This window comes from Tamandua tetradactyla, chromosome 5 (assembly GCF_023851605.1).
Source record: "Tamandua tetradactyla isolate mTamTet1 chromosome 5, mTamTet1.pri, whole genome shotgun sequence".
In the NCBI taxonomy this organism is placed as follows: Eukaryota; Metazoa; Chordata; class Mammalia; order Pilosa; family Myrmecophagidae; genus Tamandua; species Tamandua tetradactyla.
The window spans coordinates 164,467,060-164,492,957 of NC_135331.1; the positions used below are offsets into that span (position 1 = coordinate 164,467,060).

Here is a 25,898-nt window from a genome sequence, read left to right on the forward strand (position 1 = left end):
CTATGTTTATCTTTGGGTCTAAGATGTGTTTCCTGTAGACAGCATATAGAAGGATCCTGTTTTTTAATCCATTCTGCCAGTCTATGCCTTTTGATTGGGGAATTCAGTCCATTAACATTTAGTGTTATTACTGTTTGGATAATATTTTCCTCTGCCATTTTGCCTTTTGTATTATATATATATCATATCTGACTTTCCTTCTTTCTACACTCTTCTCCATACCTCTCTCTTCTGTCTTTTTGGTTCTGACTCTAGTGCTCCCTTTAGTATTTCTTGCAGAGCTGGTCTCTTGGTCACAAATTCTCTCAGTGACTTTTTGTCTGAGAATGTTTTAATTTCTCCCTCATTTTTGAAGGACAATTTTGCTGGATATAGGAGTCTTGGTTGGCAGTTTTTCTCTTTTAGTAATTTAAATATATCATCCCACTGTCTTCTAGCCTCCATGGTTTCTGCTGAGAAATCTACACATAGTCTTATTGCGTTTCCCTTGTATGTGATGGATTGTTTTTCTCTTGCTGCTTTCAAGATCCTCTCTTTCTCTTTGACCTCTGACATTCTAACTAGTAAGTGTCTTGGAGAACGCCTATTTGGGTCTAATCTCTTTGGGGTGCGCTGCACTTCTTGGATCTGTAATTTTAGGTCTTTCATAAGAGTTGGGAAATTTTCAGTGAAAATTTCTTCCATTAGTTTTTCTCCTCCTTTTCCCTTCTCTTCTCCTTCTGGGACACCCACAACACGTATATTTGTGCGGTTCATATTGTCCTTGAGTTCCCTGATACCCTGTTCAAATTTTTCCATTCTTTTCCCGATAGTTTCTGTTTCTTTTTGGAATTCAGATGTTCCATCCTCCAAATCACTAATTCTATCTTCTGTCTCTTTGAATCTATCATTGTAGGTATCCATTGTTTTTTCTATCTTTTCTACTTTGTCCTTCACTTCCATAAGTTCTGTGATTTACTTTTTCAGTTTTTCTATTTCTTCTTTATGTTCAGCCCATGTCTTCTTCATGTCCTCCCTCAATTTATCGATTTCGTTTTTGAAGAGGTTTTCCATTTCTGTTCGTATATTTAGCATTAGTTGTCTCAGCTCCTGTATCTCATTTGAACTATTGGTTTGTTCCTTTGACTGGGCCATATTTTCAATTATTTGAGCGTGATCTGTTATCTTCTGTTGGCGTCTGCGCATTTAGACAGATTTCCCTGGGTATTGGATCCAAAAGTTTGGAAGATTTTTCTGTGAAATCTCTGGGTTCTGTTTTTCTTATCCTGCCCAGTAGGTGGCGCTCGTGGCACACGTTTGTCTGCGGGTCCCACCAGTAAAAGGTGCTGTGGGACCTTAAACTTTGGAAAACTCTCGCCGTCCTGGGGGTTCGCCAGCCGAAGCGGGGTCCGAACGCAGGGAGGGTTGCTGGTCGCCGCAGCCAGGGAAAGAGCCCGTCCGAATTTCCTAGTCGGCCCTGGGCAACAAGCGTGGCGGGAGGGCGCCAGCGGCAGCGGCCCGCCCGAGAGAGTGCACGTTCTCCGGGAGTCACGGGTTTGGAAGGGGCCTCCCCCACCCGTCACCGTTCTCCGCGGCCTGGGGGTTTCCGATCCAATTCTCTCAGTTGGTCCGGGGGCTGCGCGTGGTGTGGGCCCCAGCCGCCTTGGTTTCAGGGGACCGCCTCTCTAATTCTCCCAGCGGCCCTGGGAAGGGGGAAGGGAGTAACTCCGGCCGCTTGCCACCCCGCCCGGTAAGGCCCACGCGCCTCGGCGATCTCACCCGAGCTGCTTCTCTCAGCCAGCCAGCCGTTCCAGGATGGGGTACGCTGTCTTTTTTATCTCTGTTGTGGCTTTGGGCGCTTTCTGTATCGTTTCGACTCCCCTAGTAGGTGTCCTGGAGAAGAAACTAAGATCCGCGCGTCTTACTAAGCCGCCATCTTCCAGGAAGTCAGTCTTCACAGGTGAGTTTTAACAAGCATTCCAGGAAGAATTAATACCATTCCTGCTCAAACTCTTCCAAAGAATTGAAGAACTAACTCAATTAGGTATTACCTAATACCAAACCAGGATAAAGACACAACAAGAAAAGTAAACTTCAGTGCAATCAGTGCAACTAATGAATATAGATGCAAAAATCCTCAACAAATGCTTGCAAATAGAATCCAGGAGCATGCTAAAAGAATTAAATACCATGATCAAGGGGCTTCATTCCAGGTATGCAAGGGTGGTTCAACACAAGAAAATCAATTATTATAATACACCACATCAATAAGTCGAAGGGGAAAACCCACATGATCATCTTGATTAATACAGAAAAAGCATAGCAAAATTCAGCAGCCTTTCATGATAAAAACACTTCAAAAAGTAGGAATCGAAGGAAACTTCCTTAACATGATAAAGGCATATATGAAAAGCCCACAGCTAACATCATACTCAAGTGACAGACTGAAAGCTTTCCCTCCAAGAACAAGACAAGGATGCCCACTGTCACCACTGTTATTCAACATTGTGCTAGAAGTTCTAGCTAGAGCCATTAGGCAAGAAAAAGAAATAAAAACCATCCAAATAGGAAAGGAAGAAGCAAAACTACTGCTATCTGCAGATGACATGATCCCACATTTAGAAAATCCAGAAAAAACAACAGCAAAGCTATTTGAGCTAAATAAGTGAGTTCAGAAAAGTTGCAGAATATCAACATGCAAAAATCAATGGTGTTTCTATACATTAATAATGAGCTATCTGAGGAGGTAATCAAGAAAAAATTACATTCCTCCACTGGAGGAATCAAATATCCAGGAATAAACCTAACAAAGGATATAAAAGACTTACACATAGAAAACTATAAAACACTGCTAAAAGAAATCAAAGAAGACCTGAAAAAAATGGAAAGATATTCTGTGTTCATGGATTGGAAGGCTAAATGTCATTTAGATGTTGATTCTACCCAAATTGATCTAGAGATTCAATACAATTCCAATCAAAGTTCTAACACATTACCATGCAGAGAAGCAAATAATCAATTTTTATCTTGAAGGGTAAAAACCCTCAAATAGCCAAAAATATCTTGAAAAAGAAGAATGAAGAAGGAGTTTTCATGCTTCCTGACTTCAAAGCATATTATAAATGCTATTTTATTATAAAGCTATTATAAAGCCACAGTGGTCAAAACGGCATGGTTTTGGCATAAAGACAGATACACTGATCAATGGAATATAACTCAGAGCTCAGAAATAGACCCTCAGATCTATGGTCAACTGATTTTTGATAAGGCTCCCAAGCCCACTCAACTGGGACAGAACATTCCTTTCAATAAATGGTGCTGGGAGACCTAGATATCCATAACCAAAATAATGAACAAGGATCACTGTTTCACACCCTATTCAAAAATAATGAATTTTTTAAATTCTACATTCAAAGACCTAAATGTAAGAACCAGTACCATAAATAAAACCCCTAAAAGAAAACATAGGGAAACATCTTCAAGATCTAGTGATGGGCTTAGTTTCTTAGACTTTACACCCACAACACAAGCAATGGAAAAAAAAGGGACAAATGGGAATTCATCAAAATCGAATACTTCATGCACCAAAGAACTTTGTCAAAAAGCAACCAACTCAAAGAGGAAAATATCTGGAATCTACATATCTGAAAAGTGTTTGATACCAATCCATTTCTTTATGTATAAAGAAATCAACAATAAAAGACAAACAACCCAGTTAGAAAACAGGTAAAAGGCATGAACAGACATCTCTCCAACGAAGAAATACAGATGGCAAAGAGGCACATGAAAAGATGCTCAGCTTTACTAGTTATTAGGGAAATGCAAATCAAAACCACAATGAGATATCATCTCATACCTACTAGAATGGCCGCTATTAAACAGGAAACCACAAGTGTTGGAGAGGATGTGGAGAAACTGGAACACTTATTCATTGCTGGTAGGAATGTGAAATGATACAGCTGCTGTGGAGAATGATTTAGTGATTCCTCAGGAAGCTAACTAAAGAATTTTCTTAAAACCCAGCAATCCTGCTACTTAGGCTATATGTGGAAGATCTGAAAGGACGGATGTAAACACATAGTAGCACACCAATATTCACAGCAGCATTATTCACAACAGTCAAAAGATGGAAACGACCCAAATATCAATCAACAGATGAATGGATAAACAAAATGTGGTATTTATATATGATGGAACATTATTCATCAGTAAGGAGGAATGAAGTCCCAACAAAGATGAAGCTTGAGCATATTAAATTAAGTGAAATAAGTCAGACCCAAAAGCACAAAAAATGTACGATATCACGGATATGAACTAATTATAATATGTAAATTCACAGACATAAAATATAGAACATAGGTTACCAGGATACAGAATGGGGCTAAAAAGGGGGAGCAACTGCTTAGTATGTGCAGAATGTTTAACTACAGTGAACTCAAACTTTTGGAAATGGACAGAGGTGATAGTGGCACATTATTGTGAGAATAATTAACAGTGCTAAATGGTGTGAGTGTGGTGGAAAGGGGAAGTTTAGTTACGTATGTCACCAGGAAGGAAAAGTCGGAGGTTAAAAATGGGAATGTATAGCACAGTGAATCTTGTGGTGGATAATGTCTGTGACTATACAAATACAAAAGAGTTCTTTCAAGAAATAGAGCAGATGTATGACACTAGTATAAGGAGTTAGTAATTGAGGTGTGTATGGGAAAAAATGTACCTACTGCAAACTCTGGATCATACAGTTAACAGCAATATATTGTTTTTTTTAGATGGGCAGGTTCCAGGAATCAAACCCATGTCTCTGGCATGGCAGGCAAGAATTCTGCCACTGAGTCATTGCTGCACCGCCCAACAGCAAAATTTTAATACTCTTTCATCAACAGTAGCAAATGTACCACACCAATACTATGGGTCAATAATAAGATGGGATAGGAGTATGGGAGGATTAGGGTTTTCTTCTTTATTTTTATTTCTCTTCTGGAATAATGAAAATGCTCTAAATTTGATCATGGGGCTATATGCATAATTACGTGATGTACTATGAACCAGTGATTGTATACTCTGGATGGCTATATTGATATATATACTGTGTGAATATACCCCAATACAATTGCATTAAAATAAAATTTTTAAAAAAGATACAACTACGTTGAGGGTGCAAGAATGAAAAAAATATATACCATTCAAGTCGTAGCCAAAAGAGACCTGGGGTGGCTGTATTAATATTGGATAAAATAGCTTTTAAGTAAAAAAAACTTTAACTTTTTTTTAAATCAATATAGGAGGAACGAGTGACAAAGACGGTCATAATATACTGATAAAGGGGACAATCTGACAGGATGTAAAAATTATAAATATATATGCACCTAACCGCAGAACCCCAAAACATATGAAGCAAATACTGACATTCTGAAAGGAGAAACTGATGGTTCTACATTAATAGTAGGAGACTAATACACCACATTCGAGTTAGAAGATCAATAAGGAAGTATAGGACTTGAATGATAAAGCAACTAGCCCTAACAGACATATATAGAACGCTGCACCCAATGAACACAATATACATTCTTCTCAAATGCACATGGATCATTCTCCAGGATAGACCATATGTTTGGGTCTCAAAACAAGTCTCTATAAATTCAAGAATACTGATATCATGCAATGTATCATCAATGAACTTATGGAAAGATGCTTGAAATCATTACCAGAGGAAGAAATGAAAAATTCACAAATATGTGGAAACTAAGCAAAATACTCTTCAACAGCCAATGGGTTAAAGAGGAATTCATTCCCCACCACATCACCCCTGGGACCTGACTTTCCGGGGTGTAAATCTCCCTGGCAAAGTGGGACAGAACTCCTAGGATGAGCTGGGAGCTGGCATCAAGGGACTGCAAAAAACCTTCCTGACCAAAATGGGGAAGAGAGAAATGAGAAAAAACAAAGTGTCAGTGCCTGAGAGATTTCAAACAGAGTCGAGTGGTTATCCTGAGGTTATTCTCATGCATTATATAGATATCCCCTTTTTAGTTTATGGTGTAGCAGAGTGGCCAGAGGGAAGTACCTGAAACTGCAGAGCTGTGTTCCAGTAGCTGGGTTTCTTGAAGATGATTGTATAGGGATGTAGCTTTTACAATGTGAATGTGTGATTGTGAAAACCTTCTATTTGATGCTCTTTTATTTAAGGTATGGACAGATGAGTAAAAATATGTATAAAAATAAACAAATAATAGGGGGAACAAAGGTTAAATTGAGTAGGTGGAAATACCAGTGGTCAATGAGAGGGAGGAGTAAGGGGTATGGTATGTATGAGTTTTTTCTTTTCTCTTTTTGATTTCTTTTTCTGGAGTGATGCAAATGTTCAAAACAACTATCATGGTGATGATTACACAACTAAGTGATGATACTGTGAGCCACTGATTGTACGCCATGTATGGAATGTTTATATGTTAAGAATGCTTGTATGTTAAGTTTAAGTTTTACCAATAAAATATATATATAAAGAATTATATATATATAAAAGATATCCCTTTATATATATATATATATATAAAGAAATTCAGAAGCAAAATCAGGAACTATTTTGAGTCAAGTGAAAATGAAAATACTACATACCAAAACTTAACGGATTCTATGAAGGCAGTGCTCAGGGGGAAATTTATAGCTCTAAATACTTACATCAAAAAAGAAGAAAGACTTCAAATCAGAGATAACCTCAAAACTGGAAGAACCAGAAAAAGAAGTTAAACCTAAAATGAAAAGAATGAAGGAAATACAGATTAGAGCAGAGATAAATAAAAGAAAAGAAAGCAACAGAGAGAATCAACAAAACCAAAAGTTGGTTCTTTGAAGAGATCAATAAAATTGACAAACCTTTAGAGAGAATACAAATAACAACGATCAGAAATGTAAAGGGGAACATTACTACTGACCCTGCTGAAATAAAAAGGGACTACAAAAAGATACTATGAACAACTGTATGACAATAAATCAGATAATCTAAATGAATGGAACACTCCATAACTCATTCCACGAGGCAAATGTCACCCTCATACCAAAGCTGGATAAAGATACCACGAGTAAAGAAAACTACAGATGAATATCTCTTATGAATACATATGCAAAAAATTCTCAACAAAATACTAGAAAACTGAATCCAACAGCATATTAAAAGAATTATGCACCATGGTCAATTGGGATTTACTCCTGGTATGCAAGGGTGGTTCAACACAAGAAAATCAATAAATGTAATACACTACACTAACAGAATTAGGGGAAGGAAACCACATCCTCATCTCAATTCATGCACAAAAGGCATCTTACAAAATACAGCACCATTTCTTAATAAAAACCCTAAGAATAGTAGAAATAGAAGGAAACTTCCTCAACATGATAAAGGGCAAAGATGAGAAGACCACAGCCAACATACTACTTAATGATGAAAGACTGAAAACTTTCCCTGTGAGATTAGGAACAAGACAAGGACGACCACTGTCAAAACTGTTAGTCAACACTATCTGGAAATTCTTACCAGAGCAATTAGGCAAGAAAAAGAAATAAAAGGCATCCAAATTGGAAAGGAAGAAGTGAAACTTCTCCTATTTGCAAATGATATGATCCTATATACAGAGAATAAAAAAAAAAGGCTCCTAGAGCTCAGCAAAGTGGTGGGGAACAAGAGCAACATCCCCAAATCAGTAGTGTTTCTAGTACACAAGCACTGAACAATCAGAAGGAGAAATCAAGCAAGAAATTACATTCATAACAGCAACTAAAAGAATCAAATATTCAGAAGTAAATCTAACCAAAGATGTAAAAGATTTGAACACAGAAAACTACAGAATATTGCTAAAAGAAATTAAAGAAGACCTACATAAATGGGAGGATGGTCTGTGTTCATGGATTGGAAGACTAAATATCACTGAGATGTCAATACTACCCAAAGCAATTTACAGATTCAATATAATCACATACACATCATCCCAACAACCTTCTTTGCAGAAATGCCAAAGCCAATCATCACATTTATATGGAAGGGTAGCTAAGGCCATCTGGAAAAGGAAAGAAGTTGAAGTACTAACATTTCTGTGCCAAGCCAAGGAAATCAAAACAGCATGGTACTAGGGCAAGGACAGACATATAGACCAACGGAATCAAAGCGAGAGCTCAGACCTCACATTTCTGACAAGGTGGAAAAGACCACTCAACTGGAAAAGAATAGCCTCTTTAACAAATGATATTGGGAAGGCTGGCTCTCCATTTGCAAAAAAAAAAAAAAAAAAAAAAGGGTGGGGGTCACTACCTCACACCATATACAAAAAAGCAATTTAAAAAAAGATCAAATTTAGATTTCCTATTTGGTAAGGGTGTGTTTATTGATTTTCTTCTTCTTGAGAACAATGAAATTATCTAAAATTGAGTATGTTGATGGACCATGGACTTTGGGCCCTATACATGATGCCCGATGAATGCAGGTGGTCAAAGGATGTACCGACAGAGAAGTAGATTGGCAAACGATGGTATATAATTATGAATGAAGGTTGTGCTGCTACAAAAAGGAACAAAGTCATCAGGCATGCAATGATGTGAATGAACATGTGGGACATTTGGTGAGACAAAATACGCCAGAAACAAAAGAACAAGAATGGTATGGTCAGCTTTAGAAAATGGAGGGGCCTAGGCTGTAAGCTTTTAGAGCAGACACATTAAGTCTGGAGTGGTGATTATTATTTCTGGATTTTGAGAGGCTGTTTTATTTATATAACCTGATATTTAGAGACGAGAACAAAGCCGAACAGGTTGGGGTTAATGTAATTCAGAACATAAGGGTAAGAAAGACAGTGTCTATATTTTAGAAACACATATACTCTTTGAGACCAGTGGAAGAAAGGTATATTTGGTCTGGAACTAAAATTTTCTATAGTGCATAATCTAATTCAATCTATTTGTATAGCTCATTTGAACAAACAGGGAGCACAGAATAAGAAACAGGTCCTATAATCCTATATAGATTATTGTAATGCCTGGATACATCCTAGAGTATATTAAGCAGATAATCAAAAAGTACTGGCAAAGTCCCTTGAAGGATGGGAGAAAGAATATGGAACTATTAAACCTTACCATCAGGAAACCCCTTGATATGGTGTCAAACTTTAGGGACACCCAAATCAATAGGTTATGGCCTCGATTACAAGGCTTACTCTTGTGAAGTTTATGTAGGTAGCATAGAACCTTAAACTACCTATAGGCATGCGTAACAATTACTTTTGGAGGACCTCTTTTTGTTGCTCAGATGTGGCCTCACTCTATCTAAGCCCAACTCTGCAAGTGAAATCATCGCCCTCCCCACTACGTGGGACACAACATCCAGGGGTGAAAGTCTCCCTGGTGACATGGGAGATGACTCCCAGGGATGAACCCAGACCTGGTACCATGGGATCAACAATTCCATCTTGACCAAAAGGGGGGAAAGAATTGTGATTAATAAAGTATTAGTGGCAGAGAGAGTTCAGATAGAGTCGAGACACTACTCTGAGGTTGATCTTATGCAATCTTCAGTTAGACCTTACTACCTATCATAACCTGCCAACCCCCAAGCAGGATCATTCCAGCCAATCCTAAAGAACACCTAGGGCAATATATAAGATTCCACAAGGGTTCCATGCACTAAAGTAACTTTCCAGAAACCTACAACCTCTAGATGTGTCCCTAGTCCAGAAAAGTCCAAGAAAAACTGGCTGGTACATGATAAAATTAAAGGACATGAGTATTCAAAAATCCTTTTTAAACAGAAGCAGAACAAAATTTAACTCTTGAGAGACACAACAGAATGAAGGGTTAAAAGCACATAGACTGAGGAGTCAGGAACCTTGCTTCATCATTTACTAAGTGTGGGACCGTAAATGACTTTACATCTGTGTCTCAATTTTCTCATCTGTAGAATGGGATTAATAGCCCTTACTATCATACATAACACATAAAGCACTTAGAACAGTGCCTACCAAATATTAAGAAACAACAATTGCATGTCTCAAACAATGTTAAAAAGTCGTAAGGATTTCAAGAACTAAGAATAACCTCAAGCATTATACTATATAAACAGGAAATAAAAAAGAAACCAAATGTTAAGAATTATGCATCAAACACTGCCAACAATCAATACAGAGTCAATAAATACTTGATGGTTTAATATGCCCAGTTTCATGACAGGTACTGGGGGAATACAAAATAATAAATAAAACCTCAGCAACTGCCCAGAGGATATTATAATCTCCAAATCTACTATACACGCCATGCTCTTTCATGTCCTTACTGTGGCTTTGCTCGTGCTGTTTGTCCCCTTATCCTAAAGTAACCTTTCCCTTGTCTTTCAACTTAATCATCCTTCAGGACCCAGCTAAAAAGAGCCTCTCTTCTATGCATGATGCAGGCAGAATTAATATAACTCCCTCTTCTGTCTTCTAATTGCACCTTTAACTTTCCTCTATTACAGTACCTACAAGCTTATAATAGAGATATATATTTGTATATGTGTCTCCTCCAGCAGACCTTGATGTATTTCCTTGAAGAAAGGGCTCATGTCTTACTCATCTTTTTATCTCTCATACTTTGCACAGTGTCTGAAACATAGTAAGGCTCAATAAACGTTTATGAAATTTGAATCTAGTTGGAAAGAAAATATACGAAGACAAAATTACAGAATCAATCAGAATCCCCCAATATGAAGTAAGAAGCTGGTCAGACTAGATAACATAATAAGCTAATAATAGATTATAGATTAAGTATGAAGTAATTCTAGAAGGACTATACAGTTCACAATACCTCACATTTGATACACACCGCAAACCTATATATTCCCATTTTATCAATGATGAATTTGAAGTTAAATTTTTCTAAAATCTTGTGACAAATAAATGACAGAACCAAAACCACAAGCCATGTTGCCACCCAAATTTTCAATCTTGTTTTCTTTCCATCATATATTATAGTTTGAAATACAAAAAAAAAAATTACACTTTGTTTCTTCTGATTTCAAAATATCTATGGTTATATATATATAAATTAAATGTTACATTGTGATAGCCTCTATTAGTGAGGGGAATAAAATAAGGAATATGTTAATATAACCTAGAGAGTGCAGGGAAGAATTCTAAAAGACATAGAACTTGAAGAATAAGTAAAATATGGAAAGACAAAGAGATGACAGATATTCCAAGGAGAAAATATATCAGCAAAGGCAGAAGGTGGGCAAGAGGCACTTTTTCAGAAACTTTGGGATGAGAGCAGCAATTGATAATAAAAAAGCTGACACTCTGATGCTCTTTTTATATATGGTATGGGCAGATGAGTAAAAAATATGGATAAAAAATAAACAAATAATAGGGAGAACAAAGGCTAAAATAAATTGAGTAGATTGAAATACTAGTGATCAATGTAATTGAGTGTAAGAGGCATGGCATATACGAGTTTTTTCTTTTTTCTTTCTTTTACTGGAGAGATGCAAATATTCAAAAAAATGATCATGGTGATGAACACACAACTATATGACGATATTGTGAGCTGACCGTAACCATGTCAAGAATGATTAATGTCAAGAATATTGGTATGTTGGGTCATTGTTCATAATAAAAATACATATTAAAAAAAACTTCAATTGAGAGAACATTGTTAGAGTGACAGATAGATTTTTTTTATTTGTTTATTTTTGGTTTTTCAGAACCATTTTCTCCGTGTTAAAGATGATAAACCAAGTACTTTGTCTGTAAGGAAAATCAAGCCTCAAATCCTGGTATTTTGAGGCATTTGGGGATATCTGTAGGTTTTGGGATATCAATAATAGTTTGAGAAACAGTTTTAAAAATGTGTGCTTATAGATCTCTCTACTATTACCAACAGCCCCTTTCAACATGACAAAGTTAGAATGGATATAGTCCAAATACCCCTAAAGAGTGGGAGAAAGATCAAAGGTGATGATAGAGTTAAACAGAGAAGGCAGGGTTTAACAAATGAGTATGACTGCTGAATCATTATACTGATATTTCTTTAAGTCTCCAGTATCTTAGAGCAGCTAGAAATAAAAATGGCACTGTGGAATCAACAACGCCATCTGAAACAAAAGGGGGCAAAGAACTGTAAGAAAATAAGGCATCAGTGGCCAGGAGAGATCAAATAGAGTCAAGAGACTATTCTGGAGGCTATTCTTACGTGATCTTCAGTTAGACAATGCTAACTGCCATGGTTTGCTAGACCTCAAACACCACCACATCTGTTGACTCTTAAGAACACCTAGGGCTCAAAATGAGACTCTGTAACAGTTTCATGCACTAAGTTTGCTTTCCTGGAACCTGTAATTACTAAAAGGTTTCTAGGTCAGACAAATCCTGAAACCCAGAGGGACCAGCCTCTCCAAGATTATTGATTTATTACATCCCCCTACCCTTTAGTATTGACACCCTTCTCAACATGAAAAATTCAGAATGGGCATTCCCTAAAGATCCCTATAGGTTGAGAGGGATAAGAAGAGAAAGAGGAGGTATAACAGAGAAAACAAGATTTAACAAACATGTATGACTGCTGAATCTCTACGGTGGTGTTCCTTCTAGCCTCTGGTGTTTTGGAGCAGCTGGAAGGAGAGATCTGAAAAGGTGGAATGGTAGCACATGAAAAACTCTGAGATCTGTTCAGGAGCTGCTCATCAAGGTGTGCTGTGAAAATTATGGCTTTTTCTTTCTTTGAATGTATAACATATTTTACAATAAAAAACATTTAAAAAAAAAGTTGACACTATAATATGCTTTAATAGTGCCTGGACCTTAGGTAAGTCACTCTACTTCTCTAAGCTTCAATATCCTTACCTGTGAAATGGAATTAACAATATCCAATTTACCAGGTTGTTCTGAAAAGCAAAAATCTATAGTTTGATATAGTGCTGGATATATGGTACCTGCTGAGAAATAAAAGCAATTATTATTCTTTTACTGCCAAATCTGTAAAATGAGAAAAGATCACAAAGCACACCAAATGAAAGACTGCAAGGTCTCAAATTCATTCCACAGGTCTAGAACCTGTAAGGGCTTTTGATGTGGAAATAAAACCAATTATTTAACCAATTATTTAGTAGCAGTGTACAAAGGGAGAGCCTTGACTTAGTGAGGCTAGCCAGGAAGCAATTTCAGCAGCTAAGGTATAAAGTAACAAGTGCCTGACCCTAAGTGGTAATCATGGATTGAGAGGAGATGGAGTCTTTCAAAGGAAGAATGAAGAGAACTTGGTGAAAAACTGGCTTAAATAATAAAGAAAAAGGACAGGGAAGATGTAAATGCTGACAGCATTGACCTCTATGCTGCCAAATCCAATGACATTCTTAGACCTTATTTTACCTGACCTATCCCCAGCATTTTAGTTGATCATTCCCTATTATCTTGAAATACTTTCTTCACTTGTCTTCCAGGATACTGCACTCTCCTAATTTTCCTCTATCTCACTGAACAGTCATCAGGATAATTCATCCCCCCTGCAAGGGTGTCCATGTCCTGATGGCCAGAGCCTGTGAATATGTTATGTTGCATGGCAAAGGAGAGTTAAGGTTGCAGATAAAATAAGGTTGCTAATCAGTTGATATTAAAATAATATTATCCTGGATTATCCTGGTGGGCCCAATGTAATCACAAGGATCCTTTAAATGCAGAAGAGGCAGGCAGAAAAACAGTCAGCACTTTTGTGATGCAGCATGAGAAAAAACTACCAGCCATTACTGGCTTCGAAGATAAGGAGACACTAGCCAAGAAGCTTCAGTAGGAACAAAGTCCTGCCAACATTTTGGTTTTAGCCCAGTGAAAAAAATTTCATGCTTCTGACTTAGAGAACTGTAAGAAAACAAATCTGTAATGTTGTTCATCAACAAATTTGTGGTAATCTATCACAGCAGGAATAGGAAACTAATATACAGTGATTCTTAACAGTGCAAACTAAAGACCCCTGGGGATCTTCAAGGCCCTTTCAGGAATTCTACAGGATCAAACCATTTTTATGTCAATATTAAGACACTATTTGCCTTTTTTATTCTCATTCTCACTCTGATGGTTAACGGAATAGGTGCTTGCATAGTCTTACGTTTTCAATTTTAATTTCTAATATGGTAAACAGTAGATATAACCTACACAAATATACTTTGGAGTACTCAATAATTTTCAAGAGTATAAAAGAGCCCTAAGACCAAAAAGGTGAAAACTTTTGTACTTTGTCCTCTTTCCCAGTTCCTCATTTCTCCGATCTCTAAGTATTGAACTGCCCCCTGGCTCAGTCCATTAACCACTCCCTTGGAGGTCTTTCTCATGGCTTTAAGTACCACTTACACATTACCAATCCCCAGATTTGTATCTTCAGCCCAGACTTCTTCTGAACTTATTTCATATATACTATCGTATACTGACAGACCCACTTTGGCATCTCAAATTTAACGTGTGCAAATCTGAACCTGGTTTCAGATGTTCCTTCCACCCCCATTTCTCTTGTGGTCTTCCCCATCTCACTATTGGCAACTCCACTCTTTAGCTGCTCAGGCCGTAAACCTTGAAGACCCCTCTAACTTAGAAACAAGTTTAGAATATGGCCATTTCTCACCACTCTCTGCTATTAACATCCAGATTCAAAATCACTTTAACCTTTAACCTGGATAACTGCAGTGGTGTACTAACAGGTCTCACTATATCTGTACAACAAAACAATCAGAAATCCTTTTAAAGCATAAGGGAAATCAGTTCACTCCTTTAAAACTTCTCCAGCTCACTAAAAGTAAAAACAAAGTTCTTACAAAGTCCTAGAAGGCCTTGACCTGGTCCCATCTCACTATCTTTGTGATCTGATTATCTACTACTTCTCTCCCCTTTACTCACTGTTTCAGCCAAACTAGTTGGTATACTCCTTTCTCAGGACCTCTGTGGTGCTCTTTCTTCTGCTCTTTCCATTGATATACATATGGCACCCTTCTTTATCAGTTTTAGGTCTCTGCTCAAATATTAGCTTTTCTGAGCCATCATTACAATTTAGTTACCCATGCGACCCACATTCCAGATTCTTCTTCATTGCTTTACTTTTCTCTACAGTGCTTTTCACTATTTGATATACTTTTTACCTCTACCTCCAGTGCTCTTCCAAATGATATACATTTTAATTAATTTTTATATTGATGTTGATGCCTATCCCCCTCCCAAAGTGAACTTCATGATGGCAAAGATTTTTGTTTGCTGTTTAATGTTTGGACCACCCAATATTTGTTAAATTAATGAAATTAACCCACACTTTAAGTGTATACAGTATTCTAAAACCCCATATCCAGAGTTTCATTCTGTTCATTTTTTCCCTTTAATCGACACGGACTTGAGAATCAAGACTCATATTTAAATTTCACATAAAATTCGAAAGTTCCCCTCAAATACTACCCTTAGCCCAAGACACATCAACATCTTCAAATTAAAAAATTCAACCAATAGTTCAGTTCAGATCTAAGTACCCTCAATTCCAGGGAGTCAGATTTATCAAGTGAATTAGGGAAGGCCTTGGAAGTTCGGCTGCCATTTGGTAGCTCCTGAGTTCTGATTCTTGTCGAAGACTTGCAGTGTCTCCCCAACGCACAGAAAAATCTAGAACCAGTTCACTGCCTCAGTTTCCTCTAACTTTAGATATGATTTTAAAATAATCCAAAGTGTAACAAAGTACTTGAAAGTGCACTGCCAGCACAAAATGGCTTTATTAATTACTAGATAGTATTAAAATGAGATTTACTGATTGCCGATGCAAGATAAATTGCCTGGAGGAAATACCCGCGGAGTTCGGATAGAATCAGTCTGCCCGGTGAAATGATTATGATTCAAATAACTGTTCTAGTAACTAAATGCAAGTTATAACTGAACTCTACAATCCTGCGATGAAACCCTGGATTTTTTACCTCAGTCAGGGACAGACGTTCCGCGAAAGACACCGCAGAGGCCACACCCTCCGGCCCGAGGGCTCGGGGGCGGCGTCTCACCACCACCGCCTCTGCCGGGAGGAACCACCTTCACCGGACATCACAGCCCGAGGGAGCGCTCCTCCCGCCAGCCACTCGCCCCTCCTTCTTACCACACCTAACCGGTTCCACCCCAATCCTTCTCGCCCAGGGTTTTCGTCACAATGGGACATACTCACACACACACACACACACACACACACCCCTACCCAAAGAACCGGCTGCCCCTCCGGCTTCCCGCACCGCTGAAGCCAACTAGGTCCGGGACGCTAGCGGGGCGGGTTTCCTGACACAGCACCGTGGAGGCGCGCGAACCAGGAGCGCCGTCAACCTGCGCAGCCGCAGAAAGTACCGCCGCGGAGGACCCAGCCGAGCCGCTGCTGCACTTCCGCCCTCGAGTATACAGCGAATACAACCAGTCGCGCCTCGGAGCTGTGAAAACCCACCTCAAGTCCAGTCACCCTCGGCGCCCGGAGATGACGTCACGAGACCCGACGTAGCTCGCCCTTCGGTTCTGCCCAACCCTCGCGAAGGCGGGGGCCGCACATGAGCATGCGCGAAAGAACTGGCGCGCGCCCCTGTCCGGGTCTAAGCCTTGGCAAATTCAGGTTGTGTTCTCTTCCGAGAGGTTTGTGGTGTGTTGGTGGGGAGGTTAATGTAGCAGTTCTATAGAGGCAAAGAGTTTTAAAAGTATCAAATACCCTGATGCCCCCTTTATCCAGGATATGGATAGATAAGTAAAAAAATAAGGATAAAAACTAAATAAAGGGGGGGCGGGTAAAGGGGTAAAAAAAGATTGGGTAGATTGAAATACTGCGAAATACTCCCTCAGTGAGAGGGAGGGATAAGGAGTATGGGATGTATGAGTTTTTATTATGTCTTTTTTCTTTTTCTGGAGTGATGCAAATGTTCTAAAAATGATCATGGTGATGAGTGCACAACTATGAGATGATATTGTGAGCCACTGATTGTATACTTTGGATGGACTGTATGTATGTGAAGAGATCTCAATAAAAATACTTTTTTTAAGTAATTAATTATAGATTTAAAAAAGAAGATATAAGGATGGCAAATATGCATAAAAATGCTTAATACCAATGGTCATTAGGAAATTGCAATCACAGTGAACTACCTCCACCCACATACTAGAATCATTTAAACTTTTAAAACGGAAATACCAAGTGCTGACAAGAATGCAGAGCCACTGGGACTCTCATACATTACTAGCAGGAATTTGAAACAGTATAGCCAGTTCGGAAAACAGTTTGGCGTTTTCTTACAAAGTTGAGCATATACCTAGCAGATAGCCTAGCAATTCCATTCGTTGGTATTTACATAAAAACTGCAAGTGAATGCTTATAACAACTTTATTCATAATTGACAAAAAGTGAAAATAACCCAGGTGTCTATCAACTTATGAATGGATAAGCAAACCACAGTATATCCATACACTAGAATATTAATCAGCAATAAAAAGGGACCCAGCTATTGATAAATGCAGCAACATTTATGTTAAGTGAAAGAACTTGAAAGACAACATACTATATGACTCCATTTAGGATACTCTGAAAAAGGCAAAATAACAGATGAGTGGTTTACAGAGGCTGGAGATGGGGAGCAGAGATTGATTACCAAGAGAGACAGGGAACTTTTTGGGGTGATGGAACTGTTCTATATCTTGATTGTGGATGATTATGTGGCAGGGAACTGTATGCCTAAACAAAAGTGAATGTACTGTTACGTAAATTAAGTCTCAATAAAGTTAAAAAATAAAATAAAAACCAACATACTGCCTCGCTAGAGCATGATTACAGCATCCCTTTCCTCCTGGCTTCACATAATATTGATAAAATGTTGCATTAAACTGCTTTTCCAATCATTTCTCATTGGATCCTCTTCTCAACTTTGTCAGAGCCACAGCAGGCTTTCAAAACCACATTTAAAAGAAGACTTTAAATCTCAAGTGCTGAAGCCTTCCCACCTATCTTGATAGTGCATAACTATATCTCCCTGTTTCTAAAAATAACAAGCAATTTTAAAACTTGCTTCTAAAGAGTATTTGAATAGGATCTATCCAGAAGTCATGCCAGACGTTTAAGGCTTTCCTCTTAATTGTACATGCCATGCAACGTGATGCCATGTGCTGAGACTCAAAACAAGCTCCTGATCACTGGATTGATTAGGAAAATTGTAGTACAAGTAAGATTCTTTCCAAAACAATCTTTGTGGAGGTTGGCTGGCCCAGTGTTTTTCAGATTACAAGTCAAATTCCTTTGTGGATTGTTACATCAATTTAACAGATCATGACTAGCTTTTTTTAAATGAAATAAAAATAGAAAATGTTGATGTGTTTCATAAGTTAATGGTAAATATCATTTCCTGAAATTTTTATTTTATCATGTATGTGGTGAACATTGGAGAGTAATATGAAATACATTTCTTACATGGGTGGCAGTGAAAAAAGTGTAAAAGCCACAGGTCTGGTCCACTCAATCCACTCAATGCAGAAATTCCCTCTATGACATCCTATACAGGTCAGCCTCTCCAGGAATGCTCCTGGGATTAAGATGCACCGTCTTCCAAAGGGCAGTCAAAATATATAAGGAATTTACTTTTAAATTTATTTTAAAAAATGGATTGATGGATGGATAGGAAATGGATGAAAAAATGAACAGATGTGTGATAAAGCAAGTACAGTTAATGGTTAATGGTAGGATATAGGTGGTGGTATCTGTTACTACAAAATTCTTTCAACTTTGCCATATGTTTGAAAATTGTCCTGATTAAATGTTGGGAGAAAACTATGTATGGAAAACTGTGGTAGTTAGATTCAGTTGTCAACTTGGCCAGGTGAAGGCACCTAGTTCTGTTGCTGTGAACATAAGCCACGTGGACCTCATCTGTTCCTGATTACATCTGCAGTCAGCTAGGAGGCGTGCCTGCTGCAATGAATGATGTTTGACTTAATTGGCTGGTGCTTAAATGAGAGGGTGCAACATAGCACAGCCCAAGCAGTTTGGCATACCTCATCTCAGCACTGCAGCTCAGCCCAGGCCTTTGGAGATGCAGAAAGAAATCACCCCAGGGAAAGTTGTGGGAACCCAGAGGCCTGGAGAGAAGGCCTGCAGAGACCATCGTGTGCCTTCCCACGTAAGAAGGAACCTCAGTGGAAAGTTAGCTGCCTTTCCTCGGAAGAACTAACAAAATAAATCCCCTTTTATTAAAAGCCAATCCGTCGTGTGTTGCATTCCGGCAGCTAGCAAACTAGAACAAAAACTCTACTAGATGGAAAGTGATTAACACTGAGGTGAAACCCAGCTTCCTGCAACTTCAAGCATTGACTCTGTTTTCTTTCTTTCTTCCCCTGCCCCTCCATATCTACTGGCCACACAGAAATAGTTACCCTCTTGTTTTAGTTTGCTGATGCTGCCGGAATGCAATATACCAGAGATGGAGTGGCTTTTTAAAAGGGGATTTATTAAGTCACAAGTTTACACTTCTAAGGCCATGAAAATGTCCAAATTAAGGCATCAACAAGAGAATACTTTCACTCAAGAAAAGCCAATTCCCATCCTGGGTTTCTCTGTCACATAACAAGTACATAACAATACTGGTCCTTTGCTCGGGAGTTTCACTGCTTTCAGCTTCTGGTTCCAGTGGTCTCCTCTCTGAGCATCTGTTTGTCTCCAGGCATCTCCAGATGTCTGCGTCTGAGCATTAAATGTTTCCCTGTGTCAGCTCTTTTAAGAACTCCAGTAAACTAATCAAGACCCACCTTGAATGGGCAGAGTCACATCTCCATCTAATCAAGGTCATACTCACAATTGGGTGTGTCATATCTTCATGGAAACTACCTAATAAATGGTCCCACCCTACAATATTGAATCAGGATTAGAAGAATAAGGCTTTTCTGGGGTACACAACAGTTTCAAACCAGCACACCCCTATTCTAAATGATGATATTTCCTGTATGAAAAGATAGATTTCATGCCCCAGAACCCACTCAGGGAGAAGCATTGCCAGCTCTTTTAGCCATTTACACGTGATATAACATGTCAATTCACTTGACTTCTCTCTTCTCTGAATATGGTCCAGTTATGAGGGACCCTGTTAAATATTTGTTCTACCCTTTCCCACTGGGTGATTATGTGCCTTAAAAAATATATATGGAAACAAGAAATTCTCTGTTATTTCCATTTGTTATCATTATGCCTTCTCTCCCAATCTGTAATACTTCATCTTCATAAATCTTTTTCTTTGAAGATAACATTAAAGAAGTTCTGTTTGGCTGGCCTTACCATTTCCCTTACCACTCTCAGGCAGTCATTTGACTTGTGTGAACTCTTTCATAAATCCTCCTTTCACCAAAAGTCAAATACATAAATCCTCCAAAACTCCAGAGAAATCTGTTTAAAATATGTTTTCTTTTCTTTCTTACTATAATAATTGTAAAGTCTGGCTTTTATTTTTGAATGCCTCACAATTTGACTCAAAGCCATAGGATCATAACTTTCTTTGCTCTAAATGTAGTAAAATTTCCTAAAATCAAGGTATCTCCACCACCCCCATGAACTCTAACATGTCATTACTTCCTTCCTCCAAGGACAAATTTATCCCACCTGCTTTCTTTTATCTCCATCTGAAGGAGCTACACCAGTCTTTCTTCTACTTTAGCATTAGATCCTCTGTTTATGCTCCATTAATTCTCATCTCACAAGTTTCCTTCAGGACTGGTTTCAGCCTATCAACATGCCTAAGTGCTCTCCCATCCTCCCTTACCTTCCTTCATCACTTTTTTTTTTTATTTTCTGAGTGCACAAGCCAGAATTGAACCCAAATCTCCATGCATTCTACCACTGAACTACCCATACATTCCTCTTCATCACGTCTTAACAGAACTATTAGCATAGCCTCCTGTATAGTAAAAAATCTGGTCTCCAGAAAGAGGTCAGGCCTTTGTCCCAGTTCCTGGGGAATAGATAACCTCTAACAATTTGGAATTTCCAGATTGATAGGAGTGTCTTTTAAAATTTTTTTAAAAAACATAACAACATATAAACATGAACATTCTTACCATATCATCATTCCATTCTTGGTATATAATCAATAACTCACAACCTCATCACATAGTTGTATATTCGTCACCATGATCATTTCTTAGAACATTTGAATCAATTCAGAAAAAGACAAAAAGAAAAAAGAAAAAAACTCATACATACCATACCCCTTACCCCTCCCTCTCATTGACTGCTAGTATTTCCATCTACCCAGTATATTTTAACCTTTGTTTCCCCTATTTTTTTCTATACCCCTTAAAACTCCCTTTCATTGATCATTAACATTTCAATCTACTGAATTTATTTAACATTTGTTCCCCCTATTATTTATTTATTTTTAATCCATATGTTTTACTCATCTGTCCATACCACAGATAAAAGGAGCATTAGACACAAGGTTTTCACAATTACACAGTCACATTGCAAAAGCTGTATCATTATACAATCATCTTCAAGAAACATGGCTACACAGCTCTACAGTTTCAGGCACTTCCTTCCAGTCTCTCCAATATACCTTAACTAAAAAGGTGATACTTATGTAGTGCATAAGAACAATCTCCAGGATAACCTTTCGACTCTATTTGAAATCTCTCAGCTAAAGACACTTTATTTTGTCTCATTTCTCTCTTACCCCTTTTGGTCTAGAAGGTTTTCTCAGTCCCTTGATGCTGAGTCCCAGCTCATTCTAGGATTTCTGCCCCACATTGCCAGGAAGGTCCACACCCCTGGGAGTCATGTCCCACATAAAGAGGGGGAGGGCAGTGAGTTTGCTTGTCACGTTGGATGAGAGGGAGAAGCCCCATCTGAGCAACAAAAGAGGTTCTCTGGGGATGACTGTTAGGCCTAATTTTAAGTAGGCTTAGCCTATCCTTTGCGGGGATAAGTTTCATATGAACAAACCCCAAGACTGAGGCCTCGGCCTATTGCTTTGATTGTCCCCACTGCTTGTGAGAATATTAGGAATTCAATAGGAGTGTCTTTGTTACTCATTGTGCGCTAACCAGGTGACTCAGGGTGGGACTGACCACACAGGTAGACTAAAGGTAGGTGTTGTCCAAGCCAAAAAGACCAACCAGGTAATTGGGAGTTGAGGCTTTGAGCTGTGTCATATCATCCTAACCTCAGGGAAGGGGAAAGGGTTGTTCAATCAGTTACATCTATATAATAAAACCCCTTTTAAAACTCTGGACACTGAAGCTCAGGTGAACTTCCCTGACATATCGATGTGCCAGGAAGGTGTTCTGACTTCACAAAGAGAGGTCACAGAAGCTTTGCATTTGGGGACCTTCCCAGACCAACCCCATGCATCTTTTCTTTTGGATGGTCCTGATTTGTATCTTTTTTGCTATAATACAACTGTAATGGTAAGTTGTATTCCTGAGTTCTGTGAATTGTTCTAGTGAATTATCAAACCTGAGGGGGTAGTGCAAACCCCTGAATTTTTAGCCAGGTGGTCAGAAGTGAGGGTGACCCTGGGAATCTCCAGAACTTGTGACTGGTGTCTGAGGTGAAGGCAGTCTTATGGAGGATTGCACCCTTCACCTGTGGAGTCTGACTAACCCCGAGTAGAGTCAGAGTTGCATTGCACCTCCTAACTGATCTCCCAGGCTTGCTCTACTTGCGCCAGGGAGCATCTATTTTTCACTTTGATTTTAATCTGAGTGCACTATCAAAGATGCGCTCTAACACATTACTTTTCTACTTAAAACCTTTTAGTGATTCCTTCTGGACAAATCCCAAGATTCCTAGCATGACAAGCAAGGCCCTCTGTACTGTGCTTCCTTCTTCTAGCCTCGTTTCCAAACACTCACTGCTTTGCACTTCAAACTCCAATAGCATCAAACATTTTGTAGTTCTTCAGTGCACTCAAGCTATTTCATGCTTCTACGATATCACCACTGTCTCTGTTGCCTAAAATACTATCTCCCATCGTCCCCATTCCCTCGTCCTTTTTTCATCACTGGACATATGCCACTCATCCTTCAAGACTCAGACAGGCATTCACTTTTCCAGAAAGCTTTCCAAGTCTAGGTTAAGTGACCAATCACAGTTCCCTTGACCATTTTTTTGAATCTCCAATGCCCAGCATAATGCCTGGAACTCAATAAATGCTGGTTGAAGTAAGCTAAAAGCTGAACCTGTGCCTTCTTCCATGACTCTCATCATTTTTACCTCACAAGCTAAATTCTTCCTCATAGCTTAGAATTAGGTGGAAAGTAGTAGCTCCCTTTATTACTTCATCAACTTCTGACAGATAAAATTATCAGCTAGGAAAGTTGAAAGTGATTGTTATACACTGCCTCCACAACTACTGCATCCTTGTTAGTGCCAGTTTTGTGATCTGTTTGGGGAAGCTGTGACTGCTTCTTCCATCAGGCTTCCATCTGTAGTGTAGGCACTCCTGCTCCTCTCTCTTTTCATCCTTACTCAAATGATGCCTCTCCCCTCCTAGTATGGAAATTCCTAGAAAGCAGGGACTAATTCCTACATACCAAAGACTGCAAACTAGAGTTCCACGCAGTCTTATTCTAATATACTTTAACCTACTTCAGAACACACATTGTGCTGGTTTAAGTTTCAATTCTAGTTGCCCAAACTGAGAATTCCACAGTCAAAGGTAATCAGGTACCAATACATTGGAAAGACCACACTTCAGAAAAAGCTTCTGTTATCAGAAGCTGGCATCTTAGTAGCATCAGACAGTTTGTTAATTAGCATAGTAAACATCAGAGATGGGTCTGTATTTTTGGCTGCTAAAATATATGATGTTAGAAATGGAATTTCACTTATGAAATTAGCAATATTCAAGATAGGTGGATTGTCTAAAACATTTTAAAGAGTCTCACCACCCTTGCATGAACAGAGTATGGGAATCCAAGAAGCCTACAGATTGATCCCCAAGTTTTCTTATGTCTTCTGCAATAGTTATAGAATTCATCCTCAGGCATGATGTTACATCTGCTATAAGTGAACCTTTCTTGCAAGGAGATAGTGAGAGTACTTACAGAACAGGGAGTTGGGCTTCATCAAGCTTATAGAACAGGTTGTATGAACTGTTTTGTTTAATAAATGTTTGCACATATGTCAAATTTTGGTCTGAAATTTGCTTCTACTATAACCTCATGTCCAGATTAAGGAGAATTAATTAACCTTCATTCACCTCAATCTCTTTAGTAGCTATGGTTACGGTGACAAAGAACTAAGAATAATGCATGATCAAATTGGCCTTGGTCAGTTAGCAAGAACAGCAGAAATATTCTTTTTGTCCCTTAAAATCATCTTAACATTAAAAAAAAAATTTAAATGGTAACAGATTTCACAAACACACACACAATGTGGATTTCTGGCTTGTCTTAGAATCTGACATTCCTGGGCCCACATTCACACATGGCAACCCTGAGCTTGAGTGGAGTAGCAGCTGCTTCCTTGTAGGCTGGTCATGCACTTTCCAGTTTGCTGTGGTCCCCATGTTATCATTTATCTGGGTTGCCTACCTGGACGCTGCAGGTAGCGTCCTCTATTAATATTCCTCTATTGCTCTTAGTATTTCCAATGCACCGCCTACCAGTTCTTTGCACATAGCTGACAATGTTGAAAAAAAGATCAAAACAAGAGGTTTAGAATGTGTTATACTGAAGACTTTAATTTACATTTGGTTGTGATTCTGATCATATTTATGGTTCTAAGATTTGACTTTCAAGCAATTCCAAAAGAAGACTGAGAATTGCCTGAGAATTGAGGAAGTATCATTATGCAGTAAGAGAAATAAGAGAACATCCGGAGGACCCAAATCCCTCTTGATAATTTTAATATTCAGCAATCATAGACTTCCATTTTAATCTGTTTAAGTGGTATTTTGAAATCAATTTAGAAGTTAAAAAGTCTTGATTTTCAGGACTAGCCTTTCATTCACTGTGTCGCAACCTCATTCAGTCATTTTAGGCATTTCTTGAGTTCACATTACTCACGTGGTAACTTGGTAAAGTGATAACGGCTCTTATGCACTAGAATGGGAACCCCAAAATTTAAAGATATACATAAAAAATGTATTTTAAATCACAATTCAGAATAGTTTACTTACGACTATCATATAAGCTGTAGTGTACATATGCACTTCTACCACCACTACAAATAAAATGTGGGCTTCTAGTGAAAATGATTGCGTTACAAGACTGCAGCTGTATGAACCCAATTCTTCACTATTCACTACCTACTTGTCTACACAGATAAATTATGTAGAGTAAATTAAAGCAATATGCTAACTGTTCTTTGAATGTATGCATGAATTTATAACTATAATGCATTTGTGTTCTAAGTTTCCATCCCATAAATTAATATCACTCTCAATAACATCTTTGAATCAGATTATTTTTTTGTTCCCATATGAACCATTTTCCCTAAAAAGCTTATAATAAAAACCAGGACAAATCAGTTGGGCAGTTCTTCAACCTGTTTTTCAATGAGTACAGGAGAAAAGTGGTCTGGAAAATATGCAATGCAAGGACAAAGCTTTAAAAAACAAACAATAACTGAACAGTCTGATTTCTAGAAACAGAAAAAGAAATCCTAGCAATAGCACATTGTTGTCACAAGGTGTCACAGTCTACCCGATGTAAAGCTCAGAGCTCCTCAGCACCAAGGCCAGACAAGGACACCCTCGATGATGTATCAGACAAGCATTTCCCTAGAGGGAACCTTTAGCTGTCTCAAGAGCTATGTGACATCCTAAAAACGTTGTCACAACAAAAGTAATTTTATTTGGAAAAAAAATCCCTGAACTTGTCAGTACTGACTCTGGTAATCTCTTTCAAATCGGTTTCCTCTTCTTCACGTTCTCAGATTTGTCCTTGGTGGAT

The 25,898-nt window shown here is 38.4% G+C and overlaps 1 protein-coding gene across 11 annotated transcripts in view; it reads right to left on the bottom strand.

Moving 5' to 3' along the window:
- Positions 1-16,490, bottom strand: part of ATG5 (autophagy related 5) — a 336,061-nt gene extending 319,571 nt beyond the window's left edge. For 2 of the 11 annotated variants that reach the window (XM_077162536.1, XM_077162539.1), the window contains exon 1: positions 16,195-16,416. The gene's annotated coding sequence lies outside the window, so the exon portion shown is untranslated. The other 9 variants (XM_077162541.1, XM_077162540.1, XM_077162533.1 and 6 more) reach the window with 8 other exon arrangements.
- Positions 16,491-25,898: the final 9,408 nt, after the last annotated feature.